Source organism: Cyprinodon tularosa, unplaced genomic scaffold, assembly GCF_016077235.1.
Source record: "Cyprinodon tularosa strain WSP-4 unplaced genomic scaffold, ASM1607723v1 ctg64, whole genome shotgun sequence".
Taxonomy (NCBI): Eukaryota; Metazoa; Chordata; class Actinopteri; order Cyprinodontiformes; family Cyprinodontidae; genus Cyprinodon; species Cyprinodon tularosa.
The window spans coordinates 273,861-283,830 of record NW_024039385.1 but is presented as its reverse complement, the minus strand read 5'-3'; positions in this window follow the sequence as shown (position 1 = coordinate 283,830).

Below are 9,970 nucleotides of genomic sequence, written 5' to 3'. Positions count from 1 at the left end.
CATAAAAGAAAAAACTATCTGGAAACCTCCTGGTCTTTATAATACAAATATAGCAACAGATAACTAGGGGCACTGGAAGAAAAATGTATATTCCTAAAGTAGCCAATGACTAGTTGAATTAACACAACTCCAAGAAGAAATGGCTTCAGCAATAAAGTCAGAGAGGCAGCTGTTGTGCCCATCAATCAGTGAAGAGCTAGATCGCTCTTTGCATAATAGTAATCCTTCCACAGCAAAAAAAAAAATCAATGAAATAAATATCACTATTTTCACAGAAAAAGAAATTAAGCGGACATATCTAGAAAGTTCTTAAAAGGGTGCTGAGATGGAACCCACTGACAAATAAAGCGCAAACACTAAAGGGTACTTCCTGTGGAGGATGAGGAGAACCCACCTGTCCCCATCCATCCTCCCCACCTTCTACAGAAGCACCATAGAGAGCGTTCTGACAAGCTGTCTCACTGTGTGGTGTGGAGGCTGCAGCACCTTAGACTGGAAGAAAGTGAGGATAGTGGAGAGAACAGCAGAGAGGATCATCCAGGCTCCACTTTCCTCCATGAAAGTGGGAAGAGGCTTCGCAGCATTCGATGCAGGACCAGCAGATTCTGCAATAGCTTCTTCCCCGCCGCCATCAGACAGCTGGACTGCTGAGAAAACTCTAAAGCATGTCATAGACTCTGCATCACACTGAAACACCAAAATACTGCATGATTGCACCATATTTATCAATGCTCTGAACTTCCATATAAATGCGTTTTTTTCCTTCTCACTGTTTACATTTGATCATTGCTGCACTTTAAAATATGGAAATGTCATGAAAGCTGTACAAAATGAAATTAGACAATAAAGGTTGTCTTAGTCTAAAATTTTGGAGTGTCACTTCAAGAACCAAAAGTTCTAGAAGAATCAATTAAGTTTGAGGGTGTGTATGTCATACAGGCCATTTACATCCCAAAACTCCACCACTGAGAGAAGTCTCGAGTACAACCAAATCTCCCTGTATGACCGGATCATTTGCAAAAACACAGGGGCTCAATTTCAGCCTTTTTTCTGTCCCTAGTTAGCATTAATGAATACAGTTTAAGACAAGTTCAAGAAAGCATATTTAGAAAATGTAGGGTTTGTTTAGGAGACTTGAAAAACTATGTTCTCAATAAACCTTAAGTTATCATGACTTTAGCTTGCAAAGTTACACCTCAGTGATGATCTACAAGCATTATCAAAGTAATTAACCATAAGGCATGATGTATTAGCACAGACAGGCTACCTCACATCAGCAGTCACACATAGTTTCCAGCCCAGGTCTCCAGTCTCACTCATGAGTAAAAACCTGTGTGTCTTTAAACTAAGGGTAGATAATACAACAATCAATCTAAACCAAAGTACGCTCAAAGAACTAAAATTCTCCAACCCTCTTTGAAGTTAATTATTATTAAGCATACATTTATTGTCATATTACCAGATAAGCTACCAAAGCCACGTTTGAAACTAGCTTGCAGAAATAGGAAACTTCTAAAAACATGTCTCTAAGATGTGCTTTGTACTTGTTTTTTATTTGTTACCTACTTCATTGAGAAACGGAACCAGTGCAGTTTGCTGAAGCCTGGCTGTAATTGGGTCATGTTACGGAACAATGGTCCCATTCAGAGCAGCAAATGTACAACAGAACAGCTGAAACCAAAAACAGATAGATGTGTTGCAATGACAGAGTCAAAACCCACAGCTAATCCTGGTTTATTGCTGTGGTAGGAAACATCCTCTGGACAATTCTTACTGAAAGATGTGGAGGACAATATGCTGCTGAATAAATATAAGTTAGCTGCTGGTAAATATGTATACTTATGGTATATAGTCAATATTTATCAAAGAACCAGATGAGGCTTTCTCTGGCTATGTACAACATGGAGTAATTGAAAATTAATGCTCTCCACTGCGGGTTAGCTGGCTTAAGAAATGCCTGTCTGTTTTTCTTCATTGCATAAAGATATATTTGTCTGCAGGGAAATCCTCCAGCAGCTAAAAATTCAAATATTCATGGTGTAGACATCAGGTTAAAAGCAGTTTTGGCCCCCAATGTGCAAATGTTTTAGTTTTGTTTTTTTTTCTCTAACAAAGGGAAATAGTCTAAGAGAGACAATCTAAATTAAGCCCAAAGCCAGTTTATTATTAGGATAACAGCAAGGTGGCCTTCCTACCTCAAATACTTCATCGCCCTATATGATCAAAGGCCAACATTGGGGTCGCAGATCAAGATCTTTGTCACGATTTGGTTAAAAGGTTTAGATAGGACCCAAAACGCAGAAGCTGGGAGGCAGAGATGGATTCTTGGAGGGTTTATTACAAGATCAGGCAACAAAAACAGGTTTCCAAAAATCCAACTTAAAAAATGTTAAACAAAAACAGGAATCCAAAAATCCAACATAAAAATCAAAAACTAACCAGAACCATGGAGACATCAGGGAAAAACCAACAAGGAGCCAGGGTGAGGAAAGGTAAGACGAGGAACCAGCAAAGAGGGACTGCAGAGGGAGTGTATTTATGGCTGACTGAACAAAGAGAGAGCTAACGACCTGATAGGGAACAGGTGTGATTAGAACTGATGAGGAAGCCAAGGGAAAAGAACACAAGGAGGCAGCAGAGGACAGACAGAAAAACCTAAGCAACTTAAATGAATCCAGACACACCAAAAAAGCTAGAAAACAATGAAAAACCTGGTTAAACTTGAAACAGAAAACTTAAAGAAAAACAACAGAACCAAGATCATTACAGAGCCCCCCACTCAAGGGCGGATTCCAGACGCCCCTTTAACGTCCAAAAAAACAAAAAACAACCCAGGGTGGGCGAAGGGGGAACCAGGAAGGAGGGCAAGAAGCCAAAAACAGTCCAAGAAACAAAACGCAACCCATCCAGAGTGGGCGAGGACAATTGAAAGTCTCTGAAAGGCTGGCCGCAGGGCCGGAGACGAGGCAGAGTCTCTGGAGGGCGGCCGCGGGGCCGGAGACGAGGCAGAGTCTCTGGAGGGCGGCCGCGGGGCCGGAGGCGAGGCAGAGTCTCTGGAGGGCGGCCGCGGGGCCGGAGGCGAGGAAGAGTCTCTGGAGGCCGGCCGCGGGGCCGGAGATGAAGCAGAGGCCTTGGTGACCGGCCGCGGGGCCGGGGGCACGGCAGACGTTCAGGTGGCCAGCCGTGGGTCAGGCAACGAAGGGGGACCATTGGAGGACGACGTCTCCGTTGCAGCAGGAACCTCGGAGGAGCACGACGTCTCCGTTGCAGCGGCTCAGGAACAGGGTCCGAGGAGGCCGTCAGCTGCGGCTCAGGAACTGGAGCAGGAGGGGTCACCGACTGCGGCTCAGGAACACCCCCAGAGGCTACCGCCGACTGCGGCCCCTGGACAGGAGCAGAGGGGCCCGCCGACTGCGGCCCCTGGACAGGAGCAGAGGGGCCCGCCGATTGCGGCTCACCCTCAGGAACAGGGGAGCCCGCCGATTGCGGCTCACCCTCAGGAACAGGGGAGCCCGCCGATTGCGGCTCACCCTCAGGAACAGGGGAGCCCGCCGATTGCGGCTCACCCTCAGGAACAGGGGAGCCCGCCGATTGCGGCTCACCCTCAGGAACAGGGGAGCCCGCCGATTGCGGCTCACCCTCAGGAACAGGGGAGCCCGCCGATTGCGGCTCCACCTCAGGAACAGGGGAGCCCGCCGATTGCGGCTCCACCTCAGGAACAGGGGAGCCCGCCGATTGCAGCTCCACCTCAGGAACAGGGGAGCCCGCCGATTGCGGCTCACCCTCAGGAACAGGGGAGCCCGCCGATTGCGGCTCACCCTCAGGAACAGGGGAGCCCGCCGATTGCGGCTCACCCTCAGGAACAGGGGAGCCCGCCGATTGCGGCTCACCCTCAGGAACAGGGGAGCCCGCCGATTGCGGCTCACCCTCAGGAACTGGGGAGCCCGCCGACTGCGGCCCCTGGACAGGAGCAGAGGGGCCCGCCGACTGCGGCCCCTGGACAGGAGCAGAGGGGCCCGCCGACTGCGGCCCCTGGACAGGAGCAGAGGGGCCCGCCGACTGCGGCCCCTGGACAGGAACAGGGGAGCCCGCCGATTGCGGCTCACCCTCAGGAACAGGGGAGCCCGCCGATTGCGGCTCACCCTCAGGAACAGGGGAGCCCGCCGATTGCGGCTCACCCTCAGGAACAGGGGAGCCCGCCGATTGCGGCTCACCCTCAGGAACAGGGGAGCCCGCCGATTGCGGCTCACCCTCAGGAACAGGGGAGCCCGCCGATTGCGGCTCACCCTCAGGAACAGGGGAGCCCGCCGATTGCGGCTCCACCTCAGGAACAGGGGAGCCCGCCGATTGCGGCTCACCCTCAGGAACTGGGGAGCCCGCCGATTGCGGCTCACCCTCAGGAACTGGGGAGCCCGCCGATTGCGGCTCACCCTCAGGAACTGGGGAGCCCGCCGACTGCGGCCCCTGGACAGGAGCAGAGGGGCCCGCCGACTGCGGCCCCTGGACAGGAGCAGAGGGGCCCGCCGACTGCGGCCCCTGGACAGGAGCAGAGGGGCCCGCCGACTGCGGCCCCTGGACAGGAACAGGGGAGCCCGCCGATTGCGGCTCACCCTCAGGAACAGGGGAGCCCGCCGATTGCGGCTCACCCTCAGGAACAGGGGAGCCCGCCGATTGCGGCTCACCCTCAGGAACAGGGGAGCCCGCCGATTGCGGCTCACCCTCAGGAACAGGGGAGCCCGCCGATTGCGGCTCACCCTCAGGAACAGGGGAGCCCGCCGATTGCGGCTCACCCTCAGGAACAGGGGAGCCCGCCGATTGCGGCTCACCCTCAGGAACAGGGGAGCCCGCCGATTGCGGCTCACCCTCAGGAACAGGGGAGCCCGCCGATTGCGGCTCCACCTCAGGAACAGGGGAGCCCGCCGATTGCGGCTCACCCTCAGGAACAGGGGAGCCCGCCGATTGCGGCTCACCCTCAGGAACTGGGGAGCCCGCCGATTGCGGCTCACCCTCAGGAACTGGGGAGCCCGCCGACTGCGGCCCCTGGACAGGAGCAGAGGGGCCCGCCGACTGCGGCCCCTGGACAGGAGCAGGGGAGCCCGCCGATTGCGGCTCACCCTCAGGAACAGGGGAGCCCGCCGATTGCGGCTCACCCTCAGGAACAGGGGAGCCCGCCGATTGCGGCTCACCCTCAGGAACAGGGGAGCCCGCCGATTGCGGCTCACCCTCAGGAACAGGTGAGCCCGCCGATTGCGGCTCACCCTCAGGAACAGGGGAGCCCGCCGATTGCGGCTCACCCTCAGGAACAGGGGAGCCCGCCGATTGCGGCTCACCCTCAGGAACAGGGGAGCCCGCCGATTGCGGCTCACCCTCAGGAACAGGGGAGCCCTCCGATTGCGGCTCCACCTCAGGAACAGGGGAGCCCGCCGATTGCGGCTCCACCTCAGGAACAGGGGAGCCCGCCGATTGCGGCTCACCCTCAGGAACAGGGGAGCCCGCCGATTGCGGCTCACCCTCAGGAACAGGGGAGCCCGTCGATTGCGGCTCACCCTCAGGAACAGGGGAGCCCGCCGATTGCGGCTCACCCTCAGGAACAGGGGAGCCCGCCGATTGCGGCTCACCCTCAGGAACAGGGGAGCCCGCCGATTGCGGCTCACCCTCAGGAACTGGGGAGCCCGCCGATTGCGGCTCACCCTCAGGAACAGGGGAGCCCGCCGATTGCGGCTCACCCTCAGGAACAGGGGAGCCCGCCGATTGCGGCTCCGCCTCAGGAACAGGGGAGACCAATGACAGTGGCTCCACATCCAGCATGGGGGAAACCACCCATGGCCGCAAAGGTTCAGTCTCTGAAGTGGCTTGAAGTGCCCGCAGAGGGCTCTGGGTGGCTTGGGGCGCCTGCAGAGAGGTCCTAGGAGGCGTAAAGCCACATACCTCGAATTCAGACACCTCCTTTAAGTTCTGCTCAGGGGTCTTTGGACGGCACAGAGCTAACTCAGGGGTCTCTAAACGGTACAGAGCTGACTCAGGGGTCTCTAAACGGTACAGAGCTGACTCAGGGGTTTCTAAAAGGTACAGAGCTGACTCAAGACGGCTCAGGGCTGGCTCAGGAGTCTCTGGCGCTAGGCTAAACGGCCCGCTAATGGGCTCAGGAGTCTCTGGCGCTAGGCTAACCGGCCCGCTAATGGGCTCAGGAGTCTCTGGCGCTAGGCTAAACGGCCCGCTAATGGGCTCAGGAGTCTCTGGCGCTAGGCTAAACGGCCCGCTAATGGGCTCAGGAGTCTCTGGCGCTAGGCTAAATGGCCCGCTAATGGGCTCAGGAGTCTCTGGCGCTAGGCTAAACGGCCCGCTAATAGGCTCAGGAGTCTCTGGAGCTGGGGAGACTGGCCCTCTACTGGGCTCTGGAGCTGGGGAGACTGGCCCTCTACTGGGCTCTGGAGCTGGGGAGACTGGCCCTCTACTGGGCTCTGGAGCTGGGGAGACTGGCCCTCTACTGGGCTCTGGAGCTGGGGAGACTGGCCCTCTACTGGGCTCTGGAGCTGGGGAGACTGGCCCTCTACTGGGCTCTGGAGCTGGGGAAACTGGCCCTCTACTGGGCTCTGGAGCTGGGGAAACTGGCCCTCTACTGGGCTCTGGAGCTGGGGAAACTGGCCCTCTACTGGGCTCTGGAGCTGGGGAAACTGGCCCTCTACTGGGCTCTGGAGCTGGGGAAACTGGCCCTCTACTGGGCTCTGGAGCTGGGGAAACTGGCCCTCTACTGGGCTCTGGAGCTGGGGAAACTGGCCCTCTACTGGGCTTTGGATGTGCTGGCTGACAGGGAACCGATGGAGGTGGAAGGAAAGGGAATAGATCCTCCCTTTGCCCATAAAAGTAGTCCCATAACTTTGACTCCTCAATATGTGGTGCTCTGACTGCAGTGGGTGTTATCATGGTGACAGAATTTAAACCTCCAACTCGAGGAGCTAACTGCTGGTCATGGAGGTGACGGCGAAGGCCATAGGGGAAACTGACCTGAAGAGTGGGATTGAAGCAGGCGTTAGGCTGACCCGCCGGAGAGGGAGTGGAGGCGTCAGGCTGACCCGCCGGAGAGGGAGTGGAGGCGTCAGGCTGACCCGCCGGAGAGGGAGTGGAGGCGTCAGGCTGACCCGCCGGAGAGGGAGTGGAGGCGTCAGGCTGATCCGCCGGAGAGGTGGTTGTCTTCCTCCTCCGGCGGCGTTGCTTACGCCTGGAGGAAGCAGATGGCAGGGGAGGACCAACAGCTGGTAATGGTGGGGGAACAGGATCGGAGGTAAGAGACAGCAGAATGGGAAGGTGATGGAATGATGGTTTGGGTGGTGGAGGTCTATTGCAGAGTTGGGCGAAGGCGGCTTGGCGGTTCCACTCCAACTCCTCGAATAGCTCAGACAAAACTGGGGGTGATAGAAGTGAGGAGTTAGAGAGGAAGATCGGCTTTAATTGGTCAGCCGCACTCACCCTCTTCCAAGGTGGACTGAGAGTAGACATGGAGTCCAGAGCATTCACAAGAGTGAGAGAGATTCTCCTCAGAGCGTCTGTGCCGAGTTCTGCTGGGTCCATGCTTGGCTGGTTCCTTCTGTCACGATTTGGTTAAAAGGTTTAGATAGGACCCAAAACGCAGAAGCTGGGAGGCAGAGATGGATTCTTGGAGGGTTTATTACAAGATCAGGCAACAAAAACAGGTTTCCAAAAATCCAACTTAAAAAATGTTAAACAAAAACAGGAATCCAAAAATCCAACATAAAAATCAAAAACTAACCAGAACCATGGAGACATCAGGGAAAAACCAACAAGGAGCCAGGGTGAGGAAAGGTAAGACGAGGAACCAGCAAAGAGGGACTGCAGAGGGAGTGTATTTATGGCTGACTGAACAAAGAGAGAGCTAACGAGCTGATAGGGAACAGGTGTGATTAGAACTGATGAGGAAGCCAAGGGAAAAGAACACAAGGAGGCAGCAGAGGACAGACAGAAAAACCTAAGCAACTTAAATGAATCCAGACACACCAAAAAAGCTAGAAAACAATGAAAAACCTGGTTAAACTTGAAACAGAAAACTTAAAGAAAAACAACAGAACCAAGATCATTACAATCTTTAGATATTCTAGAAAAATTAAACTAAACAATAACAATTATCATGAAGCATATTTATATGTTTAAAGGTATAAGAGCTTCTCTTATGGGACGACATTCCAGTATATTGGTTGTTGATGCTGTTTTAAGTACTATTGTATCAATCGTTAGCAGATTTTGTTTAGAAATACTTGTATTATAACCAATATTGATGTTCATTCTGGTCCTGGTTCAGAAGCCAAAAAGTTTGGGAACCTTTCCTCAAGATGGTCAAAATATAAGTGAAAACAAGCAAAAAGCTGATCCGCAAATATAAGAATCGTTTAATTGCTTTAATACCTAGAAAGTTCATTCAGACGAACACTGATTTTTGAGAAGGGTAGAAATCATTTCCCACATCTCATCAGTTGTTAAGATGGACATAAAAATGATTGTTTCTAACTCCAGTCTTCAAGAGCTGGAAATCTGTAAGATTTAAATTCCTCCTTAGTCCAACACACTGTTAGCTTGAGTCTAATATTCTTTTTTTAGGAGAACTTTAGTCCTCCGTTTGTGGATCAGTTTCTTTTTTCCTATGATTTTTGCCTCTTATGTTGAGTGCAGTGACAGGAAGGTTTTTTTTTCTTTTTGGACATTTGTTATGACGGATCACTATGGCAACCATAGCTAGTTGATTTTTTTACACCTGGGTAGCAGCTCAATAAAATCTCTAAAGCTGAAATAATACTTCAACTATTTCCACAGCTGAGTTGGAAAGAAGGCAGGAGCCAGAAGAGAAAGGAGCAAGACTTTTAAGCTGTCACTTCCATCATATCATCATGGGCAATGTGAGAACTTTAGGAAACATATTAGAAGAGCTTTAAGCCCAGGCAAGGAGCAGCAAGAATATTGGCAATGCAGCATTATGTGTTTTACAGAAAAGTGTCTGTTGAATCATATCTCGGACTGCAGTGTCTCTCTGACAGGACTTCTGAATTAACGAGTAGACACAGATTTAAAGAAGACGGGAAAACTCAAGGAAGGTGGGTTGGCAGAGCTTAATAATCAATTGTGTCATCCAGGACATGTTACTGTAAAGATTTGTCACTACTGCATACCAGTGCTTTTCTTGTGTAAGTTAAAAACAAAACGACTAGATTTTTTTTTCCAAGTTTGAAGATGTTTCTCTTCCCACTTGCTTCACTTCAAACTTGGAAAAAAGATCCAGTGGTTTTGTTTTTAACTTTTTTGGAATGACGGTGACCTGGATGACTGAGAATCCTCACCAGCGTATTCTTCTTACGTAACCGTTTTAAATTCTACTTTCTGTAGAATGTAATACTACTTATATTATACAAATGTTAACGACTCATATTATCTCTAAAGTATGGGCTCCCCTTCGGAAATCAGATCACAATCTTGTTTTGCTCTATATATATTTAACTTCTTTGGATACTGTTGACTTATTGAGGGCCACTCTATTTGACTTCAGTTGTGAAACAATGACTATAACAATGATGTTGAGTCCTGACATTATTCGATGTTTATCACACCTATAGACATCTTAAACATAAATAATTCTATTCTGGGTCAGCATTCTTTCGTGGAATGCTGACCCACTTTCTGTAACAGCCTCCGTCGGCTTCCTGACTGACCGGCAATAGTAGTGAGGAAAGGGAGCTTCCTCTTGCTCTCAAACACACTGAAGCCTCCCCAGGGTTATGGTTTCTCTCTATGCCAATTTTAACTCTAAACAAATGACTGCAACCAACCTGGACCTTTCTGTGAAACTCTTGAAAATATGACACAAACTTCATAGGGCTGATTCATGAAAATGATGGATCTGAATGACAGGAGGTGGACTGGCTATTCCACTGCTGTGCTCAGATCCCCCTGGAGCTAAACCTACAAT